The 25,140-nt window shown below is 44.0% G+C and overlaps 1 protein-coding gene, 1 long non-coding RNA gene and 1 pseudogene across 2 annotated transcripts in view; 2 read left to right on the top strand and 1 right to left on the bottom strand.

The window, feature by feature from the left end:
• LOC145344407 (uncharacterized) overlaps window positions 1-25,140 on the top strand; it is a 1,015,876-nt gene that overhangs the window by 246,995 nt on the left and 743,741 nt on the right. The window lies entirely within an intron of this gene.
• ugt8 (UDP glycosyltransferase 8) overlaps window positions 1-25,140 on the top strand; it is a 97,985-nt gene that overhangs the window by 25,142 nt on the left and 47,703 nt on the right. The gene's annotated exons all lie outside the window — the stretch shown is intronic.
• On the bottom strand, window positions 12,369-12,548 carry LOC145351088 (U2 spliceosomal RNA; annotated as a pseudogene).

Genomic DNA, 25,140 nt, shown 5'->3' with positions numbered 1-25,140 from the left:
CACTTGCTCAGCCTATCCAGATCTCTCTGCAGACTTTCCACACCCTCCATGCAATTTGCTTTTCAACTCATCTTCGTGTCATCAGCAAATTTCATCACCCTACACTCAGCCCCCTCCTCCATATCATCTATGTAAATGGTAAACAGTTGAGGCCCCAGCACCGATCCCTGTGGCACTCCACTAGTCACCAACTGCCAACCAGAATAGCACCCATTGATACCAACTCTTTGCTTCCTATTAGACAGCCAATCCTCTATCCACGCTAACACCTTACCCCCAACTCCGTGCACCCTAACCTTCTGTAGCAACCTTTTGTGAGGCACCTTATCAAACGCCTTTTGGAAATCTAAAAACACCACATCCGCGGGTTCCCCTCTGTCTACCGCACTAGTCACATCCTCATTACTAGTTTCATGGTATATGATAGTCAGTTTCTTGGGAAAAATAGCTTTCAAAGCATGCCTGTTGGTCTACTGGCACCTTTTTTTAAAGCAAGCTTAATTTTGAGAACCAGCTCAATGTTGCAAATGTGTGCAGTTAGCAGAAACTTAATGGTGTTTATTTAGTTTGTGGTACTGGTCTGCAGTTCAATGTTTTTAAACCACTGCCAAGAATTGGGAAACTTCATTTCAGCCAAACATGATTGCACTTCTGCACTTGGCCACACCATGCAATTTCAGATGAATTGAGCTGATAAAACCCGTGCTACTTTGCAGAAACTTCAATCCTCTCCTATCTTTTCAAAATGAGTTGTTAATGGCACTGTTGTTAAGTCCTTTGGTTTTAAATTTGCTGGTTGTGATATTGGTGAAAGAAATAAAGCAAACTACATAATTTTACTTCTGAAATTCTATTCTGCAGCTTGGTTTGTTAATGTATTTGTATTAGTAGTTGTCTAATAGTACAGACTGAGTATTGCTGAAAAAGAGACCTTTTTGTCAAAGCTTTTAATCTTTCAGGACAACTTGCAAGAATGCAATGTAATGGAAACCAACAAATCTATACTGTATGAAAAGAGAGTGCTGACTGAGAGGTGTTACCTTGGAGAATGCACCAATTGATGGCAACTGTCAAGCATCATTTGAAATTTAAACCATGCACCTTGGCTGCAATTTTCAGGCTGCATTGTGCCTGACGCAGATGGTGCTAATCCGGGACAACTTTGTGTTGTCTCAAAAACACGTTTAGCACCTGATGCCAAACAGTTTGCAATCTTCCCAGTCCCTTTCTGCTGGCGCAAACCGGATCTCACCCAGAAAGGGTGCAAGGCTGATTAGCATGAGATTGATTTAATTTCAATCTCATTACTGAGTTTAGCATGTGACCCTGGAATGTTCCCCCACACCCCCAGTGGGAAGGCACACAGGTGCAAGCCATTGAGTCCCCTGAGATGTGGCCCAGGTGCTGTGGATTGTGAGGGCAAGGAGGTGAATACTGCTTAGCACTAACCTCTAGGGTGCAGAAGGACAAATTGGCCTCTGCCATGGTGTGGGTTGGGGGGGGCCTTCATAGGTGCAGGAGCTTAGTGGGGCTGGAGGTAATTGTGCCCTAGCACTGATCCATGTGGCACTCCATTTGCTGCAGGTTGCCATCCTGAAAATGTCCCATTATCCCAACTGTCTTCCTATCAGTTACCCAGTTCTCTGTCCATACTAATATACTACCCTCAACACAATGGACTCTTATCTTATGAAGTGGCCTTTTGTGTGGAACCTTACTGAACGCTTTTTGGAAATCTGAGCATATCACACCTATTGGTTCCCTTTTATCTGCCCTGCTTGTTACTACAAAGAATTATTAATTTGTTGGGCATGATTTCCCTTTCATTTGAGCCATGTTGACTCCGCTTGATTATATTAAGTATTTCTAAATGCTCTGCTGTTACATCCTTTATAATGAACTCGAGCATTTTTGCAATGACATATCAAGCTAATTGGCATATAGTTACCTGTTTTTTTTTGTGTGACTCACTTTTTGAATAAGGGTGTTACTTTGGCAATTTTCCAATCCATGGCAACTTTTCCAAAATTTAAGGATCCTTAGCTATTCCTTTAATATCCTCAGATATAACCCATCAGGTCTGGGAGTCTTATCGTCCTTTAGCTCCATTAGTTCCCTAGTACTTTTCTTCTAGTGACAGTTATTGTAGTTAGTTCTTCCAATACTCCTTTTGCCCCTTGATTCTTATAGTATTTTTGAAATGCTATTAGTGTCTTCTACCATGAAGACTGATGCAAATATTCAACTCCTCTGCCATTTCCTGGTTCCCCATTATTAGTTTCCAGTTTCATTCTCTAAGGAGCCTATCTTCACTTCTGTCTTTTTTTATAAGAAGCTCTTGATGTCCATTTTTGTATTACTTGCTAATTTACCCCCAGAGTTTATCTTATCTCATTTATTTGGTCATCTTTTGGTTTTTAAAGCTTTATTTTCCTCTGGCTTACCACTTTTATCTTTGCCATGTTAAATGTTGTTTTTCCAATTTAATGCTATCCTTGATGAGGTTAACTGTGGTTGATTTATCCCATTTCCATTCCCTTGCTTCCTTACTGGAATATATCTTTGTTGAGAGTCATGAACTATTATAATAAATGTTTTCCATTTGCGAATCAATCGCCCTCTGCTGAACTCCTTTTCCTGTCTGCTTTGACCTCATTCCTTTTGTAATTACTTTTATTTAAGTTTAGCACACCAAGTTTCTCACTCTCAAACAGAACCTAAATTGTATTGTCATGGTCACTGTTTCCTAAGGGATATTTTACTCATTACACATTTCCAGATCTCAAATAGCCTGGTCCCTGGGTTGGATCCATAATATATTGTTTCAGAAATGAAATTTTCCTCATGGCTCCCTCTGCCAATTTGACTTTCCTAATCCACATGAAGATTAAACTTACCCATGATTAAAGTACTGCCATTTTTACATGCCCTTATTATTTCCTTATTTATTCTCCATTCTGAAGTATAGCTACCATTAGGAGCCCTATAAATGACTCCCATCAGTATTTTTTGCCAATCTATTTGGAGTTTAGATATTTCGATGGAAGATCATTTCTTTTGTAGTAATTCCATTATTAGCTAAAAAAAAGCTACCCCACTACCCTTTTCCTTTTGCCTGTCCTTATGAAAGGTCATGATATGGCGATGCCATCGTTGGACTGGGATATAAACAGCAAGAAGTCTTAGGACACCAGGTTAAAGTCCAATAGGTTTATTTGGTAGCAAAAGCCACTAGCTTTCGGAGCACTACTCCTTTGTTAGGTAAGTGGGAGTTCTGTGCACAAACGGGGCATATAAGGCACACTCAATTTACAAAATAATGGTTGGAATGCGAGTCTTTACAGGTAATCAAGTCTTAAAGGTACAGATAATGTGAGTGGAGAGCTCATTAAGCATGGGTTAGAGATGTGTATTGTCTCCAACCAGAACAGTTAGTGAGATTTTGCAAGTCCAGGTAAATCGTGGGGGTTACAGATAGTGTGATATGAATCCAGATCCCGGTTGAGACCATCTTCGTATGTGGAACTTGGCTATCAGTCTCTGCTTAGTGACTCTGCACTGTCGTGTGTCGTGAAGGCCACCTTGGAGAACATTTACCTGAAGATCAGAGGCCGAATGCCCGTGACTGCTTAAGTGTTCCCCAACAAGAAGAGAACACTCTTGCCTGGTGATTGAGTGGTGTTTAGTCATCCATTGTTGTAGCGTCTGCATGGACTCTCCAATGTACCATGCCTCAGGACATCCTTTCCTTCTGTGTATCAGGTAGACAACGTTAGCTGAGTTGCAAGAGTATGTACCGTGTACCTGGTGGATGGTGTTCTCACATGAGATGATGGCATCCGTGTCAATGATCCGGCACGTTTTGCAGAGTTTGCTGTGGCAGGGTTGTATGGTGTTGTGGTCACTGTTCTCCTGAAGGCTGTGTAGTTTGCTGTGGACAGTGGTCTGTTTGAGGTTGTACGGTTGTTTGAAAGCAATAAGTGGGGGTGGCCTTGATGAGATGGTCATCTTCATCAATGACACGTTGAAGGCTCTGGAGATGATGCCATAGCTTCTCCACTCTGGGGAAGTACTGAACGACGAAGGGTACCCAGTCCGCTGTGCCCCGTATTTGGCTTCTGAGGTGGTCACTGCAGTTTCTCGCTGTGGTGTTGGACCTGTTGATCGATGAGTCAAGCGCCATATCCTGTTCTTATGAGGATAGCTTTCAGCATCTGAAGGTGTCTGTTGCAATCCTTCTTATCTGAGCAGATCCTTTGTATATGGAGGGCTTGTCCGTAGGACCAAACTCGCACATCAATATGCCAACATCTTCATGCACAGGTTCCTCTTCACCACACAGGACCTTTTTAACTGATGCTATACACCAGATACATTGATGGCATTCACTGAAACAACTATATGATGACATAAAGTTCCATACCACCATCAGACTCACCATGGACTACTCTCTGGAATCGGTTGCATTCTTGGACACGGGCATCTCCATTAAGGATGGTCACCTCACTGTACTGCAAGCCCACAGATAATGTCACGATGCTCCACTTCTCCAGCTTCCACCTTAAACACATTTAAAAAAGCCATCCCCTACGGACAAGCCCTCTGTATACACATGCTCTGCTCAATGAGGAGGATTTGCAACAGACACCTCCAGACGCTGAAAGATGCCCTCGTAAGAACAGGATATGGTGCTCAGCTTAGCAATTGACAGTCCCGGTGCACCACAGCAAAAAACTGCAGTGGCCACCTCAGAAGCCAAATACGGGACACAGCAGACAGAGTACCTTTCATCATCCAGTACTTCCCTGGAGTGGAGAAGCTATGACATCTTCTCTGGAGCCTTCAGCATATCATTGAAGATGAGCATCTCACCAAGCACATCCCCACTTCTTGCCTTCAGACCCCCACACAACCTCAAACAGACCATTATCCACAGCAAACTACCCACCCTTCAGGAGAACAGTGACCATGACACCACACGGCAACCTCTACAAGACATGTGGGATCATCAACATGGATGCCATCATCTTACCTGAGAGCACCATCCACCAGGTACACGGTGCATACTCTTGCAACTCAGCCAATGTTGTCTACCTGATATTCTGCAGGAAAAGATGTCCCGAGGCATGGTACATTGGGGAGACCATACAGACGCTACGATAACGGATGAATGAACACTACTCGACAATCACACTTCAGTAGTCATGGGCGTTCAGCCTCTGATCTTTGGGTAAGCATTCTCCAAGGCAGCCTTCACGACACATGACAACGTAGAGTCACTGAGCAGAGATTGATAGCCAAGTTCTGCACGCGTGAGGACGGTCTCAACTGGGATCTTGGGTTTGTGTCACACTATCCTTAACCCCCCACGACTTGCCTGGGTTTGCAAAATCTCACTAACTGTCATGGTTGGAGACACTACACATCTCTAACCCGTGCTTAACACTCTCTCCACTCACATTGTCTGTCTGTACTTTAAGACTTGATTACCTGTAAAAAAAAAAAAATTCACATTCCAACCATTATTTTGTGAATTGAGTTTGTCTTCATATGCCCTGTTTGTGAACAGAACTCCCACGCACCTGATGAAGGAGCTCTGAAAACTAGTGGCTTTTGCTACCAAATAAACCTTATGAAAGGTCATGTAGCCCTAAATATTTAGTTCCCAGCTTTGATCTATTTGTTAGCACGTCTCTTAATGGTTGTAAGATCGTACCCATTAACCTCACTTTGTGCCGATAATGCATTTATTTTGTGTCGAATATCAAGTGCATTTATGTAAAGAGCCATTAATTTAGCCTTTTTACATTTATTTTCCCCTTCGAGCCCTATTTGTTGTTTTTAATGTTTGTACATTATTTCCTTTCCTGTCACATTCTGGGTATCATTACCCAAATAGCAGCTTTGCAATGCTTTGCAAGCGTGCATGTCCCCTTAACCAGAAATTTAAAAGAACTTTAGGAATTGTAGTTTCTTTGCTAATAGTAGAATTCTTGTAATTTAGCTTTTGTATTATTAGGCATTAATTGAATTAACATTATTCTGTGATCAGCAACTTTTTATGGACCATTTGATATGTTTGCAGAAATCTTGTTTGCTATGCTTGTTTCATGTTTTCTGAAAATAATGCCCACTGAACTCGGGACAGTTCTGTAATTGTAATTGCTTGATAGTCCTTAATAGTCTCTGGCAGTTAGGCAGTTAAACGTAAAATTCAAACTGAGTAAAGCTTACTACACTGTGGCCTTTTATCAGAAATTCCTGGTTCCTTTGTTACCCCTCCTACGTAATTTCTCATCCACCTCGGTCATATGTTTAAAATAGCTGCCGACACCTACTTTAAATACTTTCACAAACTTGACAATTTGGATCTCTGTTTGGAATGAAATACTTTATACAATTTGAAAGGCTTTATTTCTGTAGTCAGGAGTTAGAGTTGACAGATCGAACTCTGAGCATTTTAATATTCAGTCAGACTTGAGCATATTTAATTGCAGTCATTTGCATTAATGTGCTATGGTAAATGCTTGAAAGTTAACATTGTAGAACTACTTGGGCAAAAAAATTTAAAGGGGGCTTCAAAGGGAGACGTGCACACTGAAGTCAGCTTTTCGTCAAGAGAACTTCCCTGTAAATCTTGTGGACAAAATAACTGGGATCTTATTCAGAAAGTTCTGCAGAAAAAATCACCTGAGTAGATTTTACCGATGAAGTGACAGATAAAAAGTTTTCATCAGTATTTTAACAGTGGTGGAGCAATTTGGTTGTAGGTGTAGGGATCGGTATTCAGGAGATTATGCAGCCTGAATTCTGAGTCATTTTGCGGTTAACTGGAAAATCTTTAGGGTATGACCTTGACCTCCATTCTGCTCCCATGAGTCTTTTATCTCTGGATGTTTGCTGTTTGCATATTATTTGTAGTTCCAGTTGCAACTGCTTATTTAATGAAGCAGTCCATTCCTAGATCCTACACAACCTAAATAAATTAAAACTCGAGCGGCAAGTAATGTTCATGCCGTTTAATTTCCAGGCAGTGATTTCCCTCCATCCCTCCAGCAAACCACTGCTTGACATATAACAGCATTATCATCTAATCTCCCATTGTCAGCATTATTGGGGCCATGATTTAGCTGGACGAGTTGAAGAGCAGCTGAGAGGCTGGGTATTCTGCACTGAGATGATGCACCCTGCCTGACTCGAGCCTTTTCCCCATTTTGAAGCAAGTTAGGAATGCTTGGTACACAAGAAGATGTTGTGGTTGGTCAGTCATCTCAGCTCCAGGGCATCTCTGCAGGAGCCCCTCAGGGTAGTTCCTAGGCCCAACAATCTTCAACTGCTTTGTCAATGACCTTCCCTCTGTCATAAGGTCAGAAGTGGGGATGTTCACCGATTGCACCATTCACAACTCCTCAGATACTGAAGCAGTCCATGTTCAGATCTTGCTGCAACTGAACACTGTCTAGACTTGGGCTGACAAGTGGCAAGTAACGTACGTGCCACACAAATGCTAGGCAATGACCATCACCAATAAAGGGCAGTAGTTAGTGTCTCTTTACATTTAATGGTGGGGGATTCAGTGATGGTTACACCATCAACATCCTTGTGGTTACCGTTAATCAGAAACTCTACTGGATTCATCACATAAACACAGTGGCCACACGAGGAGGTCAGAGGCTAGGAATGCTGTGGCGAGTAACTCATCTCCTGACTCCCCAGAGTATCAACACCATCTATAAGGCACGAGTCAGGAATGTGATGGAATACTCCCCACTTGTCTGGGTGGGTGCAGCTCCAACAACACTCAAAAAAAAAGACACTCTTCAGGACAAAGCAGCCTTCTTGATTGGCACCACATCTACAAACACTCAATCCCTCCACCACTGATGCTCAGTAGCAGCAGTGTGTATGAGTATCTACAAGATGCACTGCAGCAATTCACCAAAGACCCTTAGATAGCAGCTACCAAACCCACAACTACTCCCATCTAGGACAAGGGCAGCTGATAAATGGGAATCCCACCATCTGCAAGTTCCCCTCCAAGCCACTCGTCATCCTGGCTTGGAAATATATCGCCATTTCTTCACAGTCACTGGGTCAAAATCCTGGAATTCTCTCCCTAATGGTACTGTGGGTCAACCCACAGAACATGGACTGTAGTGATTCAAGAAGGCAGCTCATCACCTTCTCAAGGGCCACTCGGGATGGGCAATCAATGCTGGCTAGCCAGCTACACCCATGTCCCACGAAGGAATAAAAAAAACTCCAATAACACTCAAGCTCCTCCATCCAGGACAAAACAGCCTACTTAATAGGCAACCCATCCATAATCCTTCACTGTATCTGTAACTCTCTTTATCCAAACAGGAAAAAAAACCTTGGATATCCATTATGATTGTTCTGAAAGGCTATTACTGTGAAGAGTAATAATCAATTTGCATACAGTAAAATCTCAAACAGCAATTAGAATGGCCAGATGTCTATTAACTGGTTGAGGTATCAGTATTGGCCAATCACCATCAGTGAGAACTCCTCTTCCTTGAAATGTTGCTGCAGGTTTGTTTGCTTCCACCTGATGGGAAGAACAGGTCTTGGCTGAAAGAAGGCACCTGTGACAGTGTGTGGTCCTTCCATACAGTTAATACTGAAGTGTGACTTTAATCATGTGCTTAAATCCTAGAGTGAGACATGAACTTGCCACCTTCTGATTCTGAGGTGTCAGTGCTAACTAAGCTAAGACTAACACCAAAACCAACTCTTCAAATGCATCAGTCCTCCATCTCTGCTCCTTTGGCATCTGTCCTTCCAGCCACTGTTGTTGACAGCTGTTTTCAACCATTTGATTGCCAAACTCAACTTTTCCTAAAGCCCTCTGCAACTCTACTATTCCTCACTACCCTCCCCCACCCACCCTACCCGGTTTGTAGCTTTTTTTCTCTCTAGCTTACTCCTTTAAGCTTGTTCCAAGCATTTGTCTTGTTGTGATTATGAACATCCTTTGTTTTGCTACTGTTTCCCGTTTCTTGAGTCAATGTAAATTTTAATCTGCGTATGACCAGTAGCAAGTGTGCTAAAGCTGGGAATCAGTAGTTGGACTTAGTTATATGTGTGTACATTATCTGCCATCCAGTAAATCTCTTAGCTTGATATTTTGATGTATTGGCTCAGATAAAGGAAAACCCCAAAACTTTTTACTCGTATGTGAGAAATAAAAGAATGACCAGGGCGAGGTTCGGGCCAGTCAACGATAGTAGTGGTAACTTGTGCATTGAGTCAGAAGAGATAGGAGAGGTGTTGAATGAGTACTTCTCCAAGTGTTCACTAAGTAGAGGGGCCATGCTTTTGAGGATGAAAGCGTGATACAGGCTGATAAAATGGAGGCGGTAGATGTTCTGAGGGAAGATGTATTAGCAATTTTGGAAAAACCTGCGGGTTGATAAGTCCCCTGGGCCAGATGGGATACATCCTTGGATACTTTGGGAGGCAAGGGATGAGATTGCGTAGCCTTTAGCTTTTATCTTTGGGTCCTTAGTGTCCACGGGGATTGTGCCAGAGGACTGGAGAGTGGCGAATGTTGTTCCTATCTTCAAGAAAGGAAATAGAAATTATAGGTAATTATAGGCCAGTTAGTCTGTCTTCGATGGTCAGTAAGTTAATGGAAGGGGTCCTTGAGAGAGGATTTATGACGATTTGGAAAGATACAGCTTAATCCATGATAGCACAATTTCTTGAAGGGTAAGTTCTGCCTCACAAATTTGATTGAATTCTTTGAGGAGCTAACTAAGTGTGTAGACAAAGGTAGAGCAGTTGATGTTGTGTACATGGATTTTAGTAAGGCATTTGATAAGGTCCCCCATGGTAGGCTCAAGAAGAAAGTGAGGTGGTGTGCGATAGAAGGAAATTTGGCCGATTGGATAAGTAACTGGCTGTCCAATAGAAGGCAGAGGTTGGTGGTGGTGGAGGGAAAATTTTCAGACTGGAGGCTGGTTAGCAGTGGTGTACCACAGGGATCAGTGCTGGGTCCTCTGCTATTTGTGATTTTTATCAATGACTTGAAAGAGGGGACTGAAGGGTGGGTTAGTAAATTTGCTGATGACACCAAGATTGGTGGAGTAGTGGATGAGGTGGAGGACTCTTGTAGGCTGCAAAGAGACATTGATAGGATGCAGAGCTGGGCAGAAAACTGGCAGGTGGAGTTTAACCCGATAAGTGCGAGGTGATTCATTTTGGTAGGACAAACTTGAATACGGATTATAGAGTCAACGGCAGGGTTCTGAGGAGTGTGGAGGAACAGAGAGATCTTGGGGTTCATATCCACAGATCTCTGAAGGTTGCCACTCAAATGGATAGAGCCGTGAAGAAGGTTTATAGTGTGTTGACGTTTATTAATAGGGGGTTTGAGTTTAAGAGCCGTAGGGTTATGCTGCAACTATACAGGACCTTGGTCATTTGGAATATTGTATGCAGTTCTGGTCACCTCACTATAAGGAGGATGTGGAAGCATTGGAGAGCGTGTGGAGGAGATTTACTAGGATGCTGCCTGGTTTGGAGTATAGGTCTTATGAGGAAACATTGAGGGAGCTGGGGCATTTCTCTTTAGAGCAGAGGAGGATGAGAGGCGACTTAATAAAGGTTTATAAGATGATGAGGGGGATAGATAGAGTGGACGTGCAGAGACTATTTCCTCGGGTGCATGTAGTTGTTACCAGGGGGCATAACTTTAAGGTTCATGGTGGGAGGTATAGGAGGGATGTCCGAGGTAGATTCTTTACTCAGTGGTTGGGGTGTGGAATGCACTGCCTGCTGTGATAGTGGAGTTGGACACTTTAGGAATTTTCAAGTGGTTATTGGATAGGCACGTGGAGCACACCAGAATAATAGGGAGTGGGATAGCTTGATCTTGGGTTCGGACATAGCTCGGCACAACATCGAGGGCCAAAGAGCCTGTACCATTCTATGTTCCTATGGAAAGGTAAAAATGGAAATGGTATCCAAAATGTTTTGTACTATTCCTTTGTAAAGTATTTAGCATTAAAGTTTAATTCCAAATTTGTCACCCAGGGGCGTGATAAAACTGAAATAAGAAATTTTATTTGATGGTATATTGAGCTTTGGCCCTTTTTAAGTTATTTTGAGCTTTGATGACGTGCTTGATTTTGAAAATGAGAATTTTCAGTCAGTTATCTCACATCTGCATTGGGTCCAACAGATAGTGACCAGCTGGGAGCTGGGAACCTGTAAGCTGGCTGAGCTAAGACTGATGGATAAAAGAAAGAGGCTGAGTGTATAGTAATGATGCCCTTCCATTATAGACATTTGATGGAATAGTTAACAGTGCAGGAGGAGTTGTGGCAGGGAGAGAGAGGTTGCATCTCTAATTTAGAAGAACAATAATTTTTAACCATCAAGGAAAATTCTGGAAATTTGCAAGTAGAAATTGGTTAGAAACTGTTTATAGGAATCCTGTGGATCTATTGTTCAATCCAGATTACAATGTAACCTAACTGAAAGTTTTTTGTTTTTATTCCAATTCAATCAAATCAAGTCCAATTCAGAGTCTCAATAAGTTGAGACATTCCCGATCCAAGCTGACAAGACAGGGCTTTCACCACCTGTCTTGAGCTTGATGTACATGATCCAAGCTGATTTGGAGGAGGATAGCTCCTCCAAAGCTCGATCTCATTTGCATCTTAGCCAAAGGGCAAGATGAAGCTAAAATGTAACCTCATGATTTCAACCAAGCGCAGCATGTCGATACTGTGAGCAACAGGTAAAGATGCTGTTAACACATATTTCTGTACACCATAGAAAAACAGCCTAAAGTTAGGTAGACTGGATATAGTCAGGCGCATTGATAACCCACGTTATGGAAACAACTGTGATTTTAGTCACAAACATAGGGCATAAAATTTGCTGCTGCTAACAGAGCAATAGTCAGGGACAATAAAAAGACTGCCTGTGGTGTAGGAATAACACCAGATGTGTGGTGTGCAGTGAAGCATACACCACATCCTGAAGGAATGTACGAGGTCCAAGTTATAAAAAGCAAATGGTATACAAGATGTGTTGTTTCTACAACTAAGCATAAAAGGGGGAAAAAGGTCACTGAGATAGTCGGGACAGCAGTGATTAAGTTGGCAAAGGATTGATTACCGCCAATCTGAACTGGACATGTAACAGTGTTAGATAAGACGGATGAGTTTACTAATGCACTCTTGTGATAACAGGAGACATTGTTAGATGGAGAGTAGAGGGGATGGAAACTTGGGGCACCTTGAACCAATAGGGGAATGACAACACATAGATGGGACAGAGACCACCAATTAGGGGAGAACAACACATTGCAAAGCCATTACAATGCTTGTTAAAAAAAAGCATAAAATGTGCTGCAAATCTATGTAACGTGTGCCTATTTTTTTGGACACCTGGTCTTGCAAGAACGTTAAATAAAATATCTTGCTCCTTCAGAACTTGACTTGACTAAATTGTTTGACTGTGAGCTGTTTCTCACAATACTACACTTGATCTTAGCCAAAAGACTGAGAAGCGTTGTAGTACAGATAGATGTAAGTTAAAGTTTAAATTAACTTGTTTCAGAACAGTATCCATTCAGACCCAAGTATCACGTACTGTTCCTTTTTGTTTTTCAAACCTGTTTTTTTCGTAGCTGTAAGGATGTTGTGTCAACCTTTTGTTGTGAACTTGAGCCCACCCCTGCTGTTTGCGAGAATGCTGGAGGGGTCTCAAGGTCTGGAAGTCATGGATATCGTTGGTGAGGTCATGATTTTGAATCGATTTTGCCCCTCACCAGCAATGTTTTTGATGTGAATCTGATTTTAATTACCGCCCCCCGCCCCGCATCCTCCCATATTTAAACTACATTGATGTGGTGTCAAGGCATGGTTTACAACAGGCCTAGATGTGAACCTGTGATGAGAGTCTCCCCTGGGGCATAAAGGTGAGTATGGTCCCTGAGGGGAGGGAGAGTGGCAGTGGCCTGGCACTGGCCCTTGGCACAGTGCATCCTGGCAGTGCCAGGAGTGGATCCCAATGGGGGCCTCCTTTGGGAGAGGGTGATAGTCATTCATATGTGTGGATGTGGGCCTGAGTGGACGGGAGGCGTTGGCAATAACGATGTATTTGGGTTCGGTGGGGGGGGGCGCTGTGAGGTGAGTCAGTGCCGACATGAGCCGACATTGGTGGGGTTCACGTGCGCTGGCTCCTGATGGCTGAAGGGGTTGAGTGCTGCTCCCTATTGAGAGAGGGGACTGGTGTTGGGGGGGGGGGGGGGGGGGGGGGAGGAGATGCAGTGCCGCATGGGAGCCTGGTGAGTGGGGATATCAAGTGCCATCTTGGATCATGGGTCGAGGATGGGGGAGCAGCCAAGACCCTTCTGCTTGGCTGGGGGGAGCGGGGGGAAGCTTTTCTTTTGGTTGCATCGTAAGGTTTGGAGAGAGAGAACCAGTGTTCCTCTGCAGAGAGAAACACCAGTTTTCTCACTAAGCAAGACGCACCTTTTTTTGGTTAGATTTTGCAGCGTCTCTCATTCTTAGGCAGGAGGTAGTTTGTTCATTGTTCCACTCCAGGAACTTAACACAGTCTGGACTGTCATTAGTACAAAGAACAGTACAGCACAGGGACAGGCCCTTTGGCCCTCCAAGCCTGTGCCTATCACATTTACCTATCTAGACCAACCGCTTATACCCCTGTATTCCCTGTTTGTTCATATGCCTATCAAGACATGTCTTAAATGTGGCTAATGTAACTGCCTCAACCACCTGACTTGGCAGTGCATTCCAGGCCCCCACCACCCTGTGGTTTTTTTAAAAAGGCTTCCCCCACACAACCCCTCTGAACCTTGGCTCCCTCCCCTCTTGTTGTGAACTTGTGCCCCTTGTAATTGTCATTTCTGCCCTGAAAAAGCTTCCAGCTGTTCACCCTATTTATACATAATAATTTTCTAAACTCCTATCAGCTCGCTCCTCAACCTCTTTTTCCAGGGAGAACAATCCCAATTTATTCAACCTTGCTTCGAAGCTAATACCCTCTATACCAGGCAATATCCTGGTAAACCTTTTCTGTACTCTCCCCAATGCCTCCAGATCCTCTGATAGCATGGTGACCAGAATTGGACACAGTATTCCAAATGTGGCCTAACCAATGTTTTATACAACTATAATGTAATTCACCAACTTTTATACCCAAAATCCCATCTGATGAAGGCAAGCATGCCCAATGCTTTCTTCACCACCTTTTCCACCTGTTCTGCCACTTTCAAGGATCTGTGAACCTGTACTCCCAGATCCCTGTGTGTCTATGTTCCTGATAGTTCTACCCTTTAGTTTATAGCTATCACCTGGATTGGATCTGCCAAAATGCGTCACCACACATTTGTCCTGATTAAATTCCATCTAAGAAGTCTGATAACACTTCTTACTGTGTTTACCCTAGTCCAACGCTGGCATCTCCACATCATAAATTCCATCTGCCATTTTCACTGTGGAACACCACTAGTTACAGACCTCCATTCAGAAAAATACCCTTCCATTGCCACCCTCTGTCTTCTATGGCCAAGCTAGTTCTGAATCCATACTGAGGAACTATGAGAATTTAAACTAAATCTTCTCCCTTGATTCGATGGTGCTATTTGAAAACATCAATGTTGTTCTTCTGGTGTCTTGACCAATATTTTCTTCTCATCATCAAGCTGATTATCTGGTCATTTATCTCAATGCTTTTTGTTGAACCTGGATGTGTACAATTTGGCTGAACATTCCCTACAGTTGTGACTATATTTCACAACAGGACTTTATTGACTGTGTAGAGATTTGGTCTATTGAGGTCATGAAAGGCACACATTTATTTCACACATGACACTTAAGGTGGTAGAGGTGATTTTCAGCATTTGAAGTTGACTGTTTCTAGAAATTACTAAGTGTTCCAACCTACTGTCTCCATAGCCCTTAGTTTGTTAACATTTTAGGAGGGAGTGCAAACAGTCGTAATATATCAGTACCAATCATAACTTTTAGTTTTATTATCTTCCCACAATAATCAGTGCTACTTGCAGTGCCAATTAAATGACCACTACTACATCTAATTTAATGCTAAACAGTTCAGGGAATGTTAGCAGTGGAACACATTAGGCCAGCAATGACAAATTTGGTCTATTAACCTAGAAGCCATGCTTTTCTCGATTCCAAAGGGAATTGGGTGAAATAACCCTTGGAGGATATGGTCTCCTAGTACTTGGGATGCATGACTCCATTGCAACATTAAATTAGCTTTAAGAAAATGCACAGGAATGCCTTGGACCTTCAAGAGTGGTTTTTTAATCACCCAGGAATTAATTTGAATGTTTAGACTGTAAAATCACTTGCACCTGCTTCCTAAACATTAAAGAATCAATTGACAGCAGAGGTATTCTGTGCAAATGTAACCATAGATGCATAGGACTCCCTTGAGTAGAAAATACATGATCATCTGTTTAGATTGCACAAAGACCCATTGATGCCGCTATCCTGGCGAAGTTAGCTGCAACCTGAAGGTGAATTTCAGATTTTACTAAGGTCAATAGGAAGATAAAATTATGGCTGTAATGTACAGCAAAAACTGGTTTTACATTTTTATATATACGGTAATTACAAGAGCCTTTCAGATTCATGAGAGTGAGCAAATCATAGAATCCTACAGTGCAGAAGGAGACCATTCAGCCCATTGAGTCTGCACTGACCACAAACCCACCCACGCTGTATCCCTATAACCCCTGCATTTACCCCAGCTACTCCCCCTGACACTAAGGGACAATTTAGCATGGCCCACCCACCTAACCTGCACATTTTTGGACTATGAGAGCAAACCGGAGTAGCTGGAGGAAATCCATGCAGACGCAGGGAGATTATGCAAGTTCCACACTGACAGCGACCCAAGCTGGGTATTAAACCTGGGTCCCTGGTGCTGTGAGGCAGCAGTGCTAACCATTGTATCACCCTGCAGTCTACTTGTTGAAGATGAAAGGTAAAGAAAAATGTAGGAGAACTCGGTAACTAGTAAATGAAGTTAATATAAATAAGGAATATCTTTAAGCAACTTTAATTGAAGTGGGGAAATTGTAAATGTTGGGTGGCATGATGGCAGTTGGCATTGCTGCTTCACAGCTCCAGGGACTTACGTGTGTCTGTGCATGTGCACATGTACCTGGAGCAAGCAGTTAGGTAAGGTGAAACTGCAAAACAAATTTAATGTTTAAAGAATTGCAGATATAGAGAACATTAAAGAAATGAGTAGCAATTTGTTGAGGGATGTTTTAGAACCAAATGACCATCTGAAATGGAAAATTGTGGATATACCGAGTCAGAAAAGCAGGGAGTGGTCTGAGGGATGGAAAGCAGGAGTCACTGAATGATAATATAAGGTAGATGATAATGGGACATATAAAGAAACAAGAGATGAATCTAGAGGAGGTAAAACCCTAATAACCGAACAGTGGAGTGAACCATAAAAAATTACAGCTCAGAAACAGGCCTTTTGGCTCTTCTTGTCTGTGCTGAATCATTTTTTGCCTCGTCCCATTGACCTGCACTTGAACCATATCCCTCCACACTCCCCTCATCCATGAACCTGTCCAAGTTTTTCTTAAATGTTAAAAGTGACTCCGCATTTACCACTTTATCCGGCAGCTCATTCCACACTCCCACCACTCTCTGCGTGAAGAAGCCCCCCCCCCCTAACATTCCCTCTAAACTTTTCTCCTTTCACTCTCAACTCATGCTGTCTGGTTTTTTTCTCCCCTAGCCTCAGTGGAAAAAGCCTTCTTGCATTCAGTCTATCTATACCTATCAAAATCTTATACACCGCTAGCAAATCTCCCCTCATTCTTCTACGCTCCAGGGAATAAAGTCCTAACCTATTCAATCTCTCTCTGTAACTCAGCGTCTCAAGTCCTGGCAACATCCTTGTGAACCTTCTCTGCACTCTTATTTACATCCTTATTTACATCCTTCCTATAACTAGGTGACCAAAACTGTACACAATACTCTAAATTCAGCCTCACAGATGCCTTATATAACCTTACCATAACACTCCAACTTTTGTACTCTATACTCCGATTTATAAAGGCCAATGTACCAAAAGCACTCTTTACACCATATCCACCTGTGATGTCACTTTTAGGGAATTCTGTACCTGTATTCCCAAATCCCTCTGTTCAACTGCACTCTTCAGAGTCCTACCATTTTAGCCTGTACGTTCTACTTTGGTTTGTCCTTCCAAAGTGCAATACTTCACACTTGTCTGCGTTAAATTCCATTTGCCGTTTTTCAGCCCATTTTTCTAGTTGGTCCAAGTCCCTCTGCAAGCTTTGAAAACCTTCCTCACTGTCCACTACACCTCCAATCTTTGTATCATCAGCAAATTTGCTGATCCAATTTACCACATTATCATCCAGATCATTGATATAGATGACAAACAACAATGGACCCAACACCGATCCCTGCGGCACTCCACTAGTCACAGAAAAGCAATCCTCCACAACCACTCTCTGGCTTCTTCCATTGAGCCAGTGTCTAATCCAATTTACAACCTCCCCATCTGTACCTAGTGACTGAACCTTCCTAACTAACCTCCCATGGGGGACCTTGTCAAAGGCCTTGCTGAAATCCAAGTAGACAACATCCACCGCCTTCCCTTCATCCACTTTCCTGGTGACCTCCTCGAAAAACTCTAATAGATTAGTCAAACATGACCTACCACGCACAAAGCCATGTTGACTCTCCCTAATAAGTCCCTGCCTATCCAAATATTTGTAGATTCTATCCCTTATCACACCTTCCAATAACTTGCCAACACCGATGTCAAACTTTACTGGCCTGTAATTTCCTGGATTTCTTTTGGAACCTTTTTTAAACAATGGAACAACATGAGCCACCCTCCAGTTATCCGGCACCTCCCCTGTGAATATTGACATTTTAAATATGTCTGCCAGGGCCCCTGCAAGTTCAACACTAGCCTCCCTTAAGGTCTGTGGGAATACCCTGTCCAGTCCTGGGGATTTATCCACGCTGATTTGTCTCAAGACAGCCAGCACCTTCTCCTCTTTAATCTCTAAAGGTTCCATGACCTCCCTACCCATTTGCCCAATTTCTGTAGACTCCATGCCTGTTTCCTCAGTAAATACGGATGCAAAAAACCCATTTAGTGTCTTCCCCCATCGCTTTTGGTTCCATGCACAGTTTACCACTTTCTTCTTCCACAAGAGAACCAATTTTATCCCTCACATCCTTTTGCTCCTAACATATCTATAGAAGCTCTTTGGATTTTCCTCCACTCTGTCTGCCAAAGTAACCTCGTGCTTTCTTTTAGCCCTCCTGATTTCCCTCTTAAGTAGCTTCATGCATTTTTTTATACCCCTTGAGCATCTGATCTGTTCCTTGCTGCCTGTACATTTCATACAACTCTCTTCCTCTTAATTAGTGTTACAATCTCCCTCGAGAACCAAGGTTCCTTATCCCTATTTACTTTGCCTTTAATCCTGACAGGAACATACAAACTCTGCACTCTCGATTTTTCCTTTGAAGGCCTCCCACTTTCCATTACATCCTTACCAGAGAGCAACCTGTGCCAATCCACACTTCCCAGATCCCTTCGCATTTCATCAAATTTGGCCATTTTCCAGTTCAGAACTTCAACCCGAGGACCAGATCTATCCTTATCCATGATCAGGTTGAAACTAATGGCATTATGATCACTGGATCCAAAGTGTTCCCTCACACTCACATCCATCACCTGCCCTAACTCATTTCCCAATAGGAGATCCAGTATCGCATCCTCCCTAGTTGGCACCTCTATATACTAATGTAGAAAATTCTCCTGAACACATTTATCAAACTCTACCCCATCTAAACCTTTAACAGTATGCGAGTCCCAAATCTATATGTGGAAAATTAAAATCCCCTACTATCACAACTTTGTTTCTTACAGTTGTCAGCTATCTCTCTGCTGATTTGCTCCTCCAGTTCTCGCTGACTATTGGGTGGTCTATAATACAACCCCATTAATGTAGTCATACCCTTCCTGTTTCTTAGCTCCACCCATAGGGCCTCTGTAGACAAGCACCCTAATCTATCCTGCCTGAGTACCGCTGTAACATTTTCCCTGACCAACAATGCCACACACCACCACCACCTTTTATCAGTTCGCCTCTATCACGCCTGAAACATTGGAACCCTGGAACATTGAGCTGCCAGTCCTGCCCCTCCTGTAGCCAAGTTTCACTAATGGCTATAATGTCATATTTCCACGTGTCAATCCACGCCTTCAGCTCATCTGCCTTCCCCACAATACTCCTGGCATTGAAATAGACACACTTCAAAAGATTATTTCCACCACACTCAACTCTTCCATTTGTGATTTTGCTTGAACTAACCTGTCTTTTTACCCCCGCTCCGCTATCTGCTCTGGCACTCTGGTTCCCATCCCCCTTCAAATCTAGTTTAAACGCTCCTCAATAATGCTAGCAAACCTTCCTGCAAGTATATTGGTCCCCTTGTAGTTTAGGTGTAACCTGTCTCCTTTGTACAGGCCCCATCTGCCCCAGAGGAGGTCCCAATGATCCAAGAATTGGAAACCCTGCCCCTACACCAGTTCCTCAGCCACGTGTTCATCCACCCAAGCATCCTGCTCTTACCCTCACTGGCACGTAATACAAGTAGCAATCCTGAGATTACTACCCTTGGGGTCCTGCTTTTTAACCTCCTTCCAAGCTCTCTCTTCTCTCTGTTTAGGACCTCCTCACTTTTCCTACCTACATCATTGGTACTGATGTGTACCACAAGCTGGTCACCTTCCCACTTTCGAACGTTGTGCACATGATCAGAGACATCCCTGACCTTGGCACCCGGGAGGCAACAAACCATGTGGGAGTCTCTACCCGACCATAGAACCTCCTGTCCGTGCCTCTGAGCATTGAGTCCCCTATCAATACTGCTGTCCTCTTCTTCCTCCCACCTTTTGCACTGCAGAACCAGACTTAGCGTCAGAGTTCCGGCTGTCACAGCTTGTCCCAGGTAAAGCATTCCCCACAACAGTATCCAATTCAGTACACCTGTTGTGGAGGGGTATGGCCACAGGGGAACCCTGCTCTGCCTATCCTTTTCACTTTTCCATTTCCTTTCCTTACAGTAACCCAATTTCCTGTGCTCTGCTGCTTAGGTGTAACTACCTCCCTAAAGCTACTTCTGTATACTTCTCATTCTCCCGCATTAGATGGAGGTCATCAAGTTCCTTCTCCAGTCCCCTATCACGCTTTGCTAGCAGCTGCAGCTGGATGCATCTTTTGCAGGTGGCGTCACCGGGGGTGCCGGAGATCTCTCTGATCTCTCTCATCCTGCAAGAGGAGCATTCCAACATCTTGCCTGGCATTTTTTCTGGGGAAAAGCAAGAATAAACTTTCCGAAAAGGAAAAAAAACTACTCTCACCTCTGCTTGTTTCTGCCGAAGCCCATTTTGAGCCAAAGCCCTTCAGCCTTCACTCTGCTCCCCCTCACTCCGCTGCCCGATCTTTATACCTCCTGGTCACCACTGGCTGATGTCAGTTGCCTGCACAGTCTCGAGAGGAAATAAAAAATTAAGCTACCTGCTCTCACTCCAAGCCTTTTTTTTAGGTTAGAGAAGGGGAGAGGGTGGGAGACTCTAGAAGTCTAGAGTCTCAGGTTTCCTCTCTGTTCAAATTTATTGGGGGGGAAAAAATCCTTCCCGGGGTCACTAGGGCCGCCTTCCTGTTTTACACTCCCAGTTTGAAAAAAAACCTCCAAAAAAAGTAAGGTAAAAATCCCTTATACCTTCAAGCTTTTTGTAATGAGTCTCCATTCCAACTTCTCCTCTGGAAACAATGAAAAGGAAGCATGGGAAATTTGGCAGTGTAGAGCTTTATTGGAAGCGTATGTGAGGCTAAGGACTGAGCAGAATAGAGATTTGAAGTGGCAAATGACTGACATCTTGGCCAATCGTGCAACTGAATGGAAATGGCCAGAGAGGTGATCATGCAATCTCCTATTTGTGTCTTTGTGTAGAAGAGATCACATTATGAGCAGAAAATATGGGATGCCAAATTGAAAAGTATAATTGAATGGCTGTTTCACCTACAAGGAGTGTTTGGTGTGTTCTGTTGGAAAGGGAGGTGGTGAGCAGCTCTTGCAACGTCTTAAATAAAAATGAAAACTGATGGAAAGATTCAATTCAGGCATCATTTGTGGAGAGAGAGTTGGTTAACAATTCAGGTTGGTATTTCATTAGAAGCTGGAAAAATTAGACTGGTAATTTTAGATGGGTAAAACGTGAAGGTCTATAATAATGCAAGGTACTAAATGGCAGAAGTTGCGAGTGTTGAACAAAAAATGGGCAACCTGGATTACAGCCGCTTTTTTGGTTGTGGAGGTGTAGAGAGATTGAACCTTGGTAAAATGGATATGTTAAGTAAGAGAAAATTTGGAAATGGTTGAAGTGATGGTGTTAATGTAGCTGGAAGAGACTGCTTAAAGGAAAAACAGTCAAGATGAATCTGTTCGGTGGCTTAGGAACAGGCTGAAATGATAGATTTACCAAGACAGTACTGTTTGTGGATGGTGGAAGGAGATAGAAGCAGGCTTAGGATTAAGGACTGAGGTTGGAAACTGTAGAGGGAAGATTTCCAGAGGAGTTGAGCCCACTGACAGTCCTGGAAACAATGACTTGATGTTGATAGGGTCATAGACTGAGGAGGGAGGTGAAAGTTTGGGAGAATTTCGGACTGAGGATCTGGGGAGGGAGTATGAGAAGCTGGGAATGGAATTAAAAAGTAGAACCGACAAGGTGGTCGTCTCTGGGCTACTGCCTGAACTGAGTGCAGACGGGCGTAGGATTGACAGGATAAAGGAAGTGAATGGGTGGCTCAGGGATTGGTGTGGGAGGAATGGGTTCGAATTTATGGGGCATTGGCACCAGTATTGGGGTAGGTGGGACTTGTTCGGGCGGGATGGGGTTGGTCTGAATCGTGCTGGGACCAGAGTGTTGGCGAATCGAGTAAAGAGGACTGTAGACAGGGCTTTAAACTAATTAGGGGGGGGGAGGGTGCGAGGGTAGGTGACGCTACGAGGTCTAAAGTTAAGGATAGGGTACAGGTAAGGGAAGAGGCCGAGGATGTCCCAATTGGTGGCGTTACGGCAAATAGGGTCCAGGTGAAGGCTGGGATGAAAGCGCTTTATCTGAATGCACGAAGCATCCGGAATAAAGTGGATGAGCTGGTGGCGCAGATCGACACAAATGGATACGATCTGGTGGCCATTACAGAGACGTGGCTGCAAGGTGACAGGGACTGGGAGATGAATGTACAGGGCTATCAAGTGTTTAGGAAGGATAGGCAGGAGGAAAGAGGGGGTGGCGTAGCTCTGCTGATTAAGGATAGTATCAAGGTGGTAGCAAGGGATGATATCGGAGCCAAAGAGCAGAACGTGGAATCGTTGTGGGTGGAGATTAGGAACAGCAAAGGGAGGAAGACGCTGGTGGGTGTCGTCTATAGGCCCCCGAATAATGATCTGGCGGTGGGGCGGGCTGTTAACACACAAATAAGTGCGGCGTGCAGGAATGGGACGGCAGTAGTTATGGGAGATTTCAATCTGCATATTGATTGGTCGACCCATGTTGGACGAGGTGGGCTTGAGGAGGAGTTCTTGGAATGCTGCCGGGATAATTTCCTTGAACAGTGTGTGTTGGAGCCGACGAGGGAGCGAGCTATCTTGGATCTGGTGCTATGTAATGAGGCGGGTAGAATTAGGGACCTTGCGGTGAAGGATCCTCTTGGAGAGAGTGATCATTGTATGGTGGAGTTTCTGGTGCAGATGGAGGAGGAGAAAGTGGGTTCCCGGACACGCGTCCTTTGTTTGAATAGAGGGGAGTATGGTAGGATGAGAGAAGAATTGGCGAATGTGGACTGGGGGAGCGCGTTGGAAGGTAGGTCTGCTGAGGAGCAGTGGAGGATCTTTAAGGAGATCTTTCTTGGTGCTCAGCAGAAATTTATTCCGATGGTTAAAAAGGACAGTAGGAAGAGAGGTAATAAGCCGTGGATAACGAAGGAGGTGAAGGAAAGTGTTAAATTAAAAGCGGAGGAATTTAGAGTAGCTAAGAGTAGTGGGCGAGAAGAGGATTGGGAAAGGTTTAAATGTCAACAAAGATTGACAAAGAAGTTGATAAAGGAGGGTAGGAGAAGCTATGAGGCTGGGCTAGCACTTAATATAAAAAAGGATAGCAAGAGTTTTTATAAATATATAAAAAGGAAGAGGCTGGCTAGGGTGAACGTTGGTCCTTTAGAGGATGAGAAAGGGGAGCTAGTGGTAGGGGATGGGGATATGGCTAAGGTCTTGAATAACTTTTTTGTTTCTGTCTTCACGGAGGAGGACGTGAATAATTTGCCGGGTGTTAGCGATGGAAAGGTGGTAGGAATGGAGGGTCTTAATGACATTACTGTTACTAGAGAGGTGGTGCTCGACAGACTGGAGGGGCTGATTGTGGACAAGTCCCCAGGACCGGATGGAATGCATCCGAGGGTTCTGAAAGAAATGGCGGAGGTGATAGTGGATGCCTTGGTGGTTATTTTCCAGACGTCGCTGGATTCCGGGGAAGTGCCGGAAGATTGGAAAACGGCTAATGTTACGCCGTTGTTTAAGAAGGGTGCCAGGCAAAAGGCGGGGAATTATAGGCCGGTTAGTTTAACGTCTGTGGTAGGTAAAATGTTAGAATCCGTCATTAAGGAGGAAATTGCGAGGCATCTTGAAGGGAATTGCTTGATAGGGCGGACGCAACACGGTTTCATTAAAGGGAAGTCGTGTCTGACAAATTTACTGGAGTTCTATGAGGATGTGTCTAGGGCAGTGGATAGAGGAGAGCCGGTGGATGTGGTCTTTCTGGATTTTCAGAAGGCGTTTGACAAGGTACCTCACAAGAGGTTATTGCAGAAGGTCAGGGGACATGGAGTTGGGGGTAGGGTGTTAGCGTGGATAGAGGATTGGTTGTCAAATAGGAGGCAGAGAGTGGGGGTCAATGGGTGCTATTCGGATTGGCGGTTGGTGACTAGTGGGGTGCCCCAGGGGTCGGTGCTGGGGCCTCAGCTATTTACCATTTATATAGATGATCTGGAGGAGGGAACCGAGTGCAGGGTGTCGAAATTTGCTGATGACACCAAGATTGGGGGAAAGGCAAATTGTGCGGAGGGTGTGGAGAGTCTGCAGAAGGATCTAGATAGGCTGGGCGAATGGGCCAGGAAATGGCAAATGGAATTTAATGTTGGCAAGTGTGAGGTGGTCCACTTTGGTAGGAAGAATGGTAGGAAGGACTATTACTTACGTGGCGAAAAACTGCAGCAGGCGACGGTGCAGAGGGACCTCGGGGTCCTTGTGCATGAGTCGCAAAAACCCAGCTTGCAGGTGCAGCAGGTGGTCAGGAAGGCAAATGGGATGCTGGCCTTCATAGCGAGGGGGATTGAATATAAAAGTAGGGAGGTCTTGCTGCAGCTGTATAGGGCATTGGTGAGGCCGCAGCTGGAGTACTGTGTGCAGTTTTGGGCGCCGCACCTGCGCAAGGATATTTTGGCCCTGGAGGGAGTGCAGAGGAGGTTTACTAGGCTGATACCGGAGTTGAGGGGATTGAGCTATGAGGAGAGGCTGAATAAACTAGGCTTGTACTCGTTAGAGTTTAGAAGAATGAGGGGAGATCTCATTGAGACGTATAAGATGATGAATGGGATGGATAGGATAGAGGTGGAGAGACTCTTCCCGCTCAAAAAAGACAGTAGGACTAGGGGGCACAGCCTCAAGATAAAGGGGAGGCGGTTTAGAACGGAGTTGAGGAGGAACTTCTTCACTCAAAGGGTGGTGAATCTCTGGAATTCTCTGCCCGTTGAAGTGGTGGAGGCTGCCTCGCTAAATATTTTTAAGAAGCGGGTTGATGGGTTCTTGATAAGAGAGGGGATTAAGGGTTATGGGGAGAGGGCGGGAAAGTGGAACTGAGCCACAACAGATCAGCCATGATCTTATTGAATGGCGGGGCAGGCTCGAAGGGCTAGATGGCCTACTCCTGCTCCTATTTCTTATGTTCTTATGTTCTTAATTGGCATTC

The sequence above is a fragment of the Carcharhinus amblyrhynchos genome, chromosome 1, assembly GCF_965287045.1.
Source record: "Carcharhinus amblyrhynchos chromosome 1, sCarAmb.v2.hapA, whole genome shotgun sequence".
Lineage (NCBI taxonomy): Eukaryota > Metazoa > Chordata > Chondrichthyes > Carcharhiniformes > Carcharhinidae > Carcharhinus > Carcharhinus amblyrhynchos.
The sequence above is the reverse complement of the archived record's forward strand: the minus strand, read 5'-3'. Positions and strand labels throughout refer to the sequence as shown.